Raw genomic sequence first — 1126 nt, forward strand, 5'->3', positions numbered from 1 at the left:
TTTGGAGGTTGTCATCTTTAAAACATGATGAATAAAAACTGTATTGAATGAAGTTTCATGTGTGCAAATAATATTTTGATTATCTTTAACCATTTTTTTTTTTTTATTTACCTTTGAAATGTGGGAGATTTTTCTGGGTCTCCCTGTATATGGCTGCACTAATGAACTCGGTTACAATAGGGCAACAGTCTAGGTAGGCATTATCCTCGTCTGCCTGCACACACATTTGCACAGGTGCTACCACCACCACCACCAACATACCACCACAGCTACCACCACCAACAGCAATATTACCACCACAGCTACTACCACCACCACCACCAACATTACCACCACTACCATTATCATCACAGTTACCGTCAGCACCGCCATCATCACCACCACCATCGTTATCATCACCACCACAGCTACTAGTACTCGAGTCAACCACGTTTGGGTTAATCGCAGGAGTCAGCACCACCCGAGTGCAATGGCAAGCCTCGTCCTGGGAGAACTGTCTTCGTGATCACAGTATCTCCTGTGCCCATCATCACCACCACAGCTACTAGCACCATTATCATCACAGCTACCATCACCACCACCACCATGACTACAGCAACCACCACCACCAACATCGTTACAGCTACCACCACGACCACCACAGATGCCTCCAATTTCTGATGAATAAAATCGTCTGTTCGTAACATCAGTGAAGTAATAGAAATTGGAATGTAGTTGCACAGTCCCCCCCTCCCTCTCTGTTTCTGCATTGACGTACGAAAAACTCCACAGAAATACCCCAACGCCTCTTCTATGTGCCCGACTGCAATATCAATGGGGACAATTATTAGGAGCTAAAACACTTCATCAGAATACATCAATCAACATGACATTGAAACTGGCCCATCTGCAACCCTGTTTCAACCCTCCTGCCTAGTTTCATTAAAACCTTTTCAGGTATTGGAAAAACACACACACACACACACACACACACACACACACACACACACACACACACACACACACACACACACACACACACACACACACACAAAGAGCTCCCTGGATTATGGTATATCAGATGAGGCAGTTGGTGGTAGTAGTATTAGTAGTAGTAGTAACTGTAGGAGCAGTGGCATTGGCAGTA

At 44.8% G+C, this 1126-nt stretch overlaps 1 pseudogene; it reads right to left on the minus strand.

The window, feature by feature from the left end:
• Positions 1-413: 413 nt before the first annotated feature.
• Positions 414-523, minus strand: LOC145399259 (U1 spliceosomal RNA; annotated as a pseudogene).
• Between the last annotated feature and the right edge of the window lie 603 nt (positions 524-1126).

Source organism: Coenobita brevimanus, chromosome 5, assembly GCF_032717465.1.
Source record: "Coenobita brevimanus isolate Jiangsu-jjx chromosome 5, ASM3271746v2, whole genome shotgun sequence".
NCBI classification, from domain to species: Eukaryota; Metazoa; Arthropoda; class Malacostraca; order Decapoda; family Coenobitidae; genus Coenobita; species Coenobita brevimanus.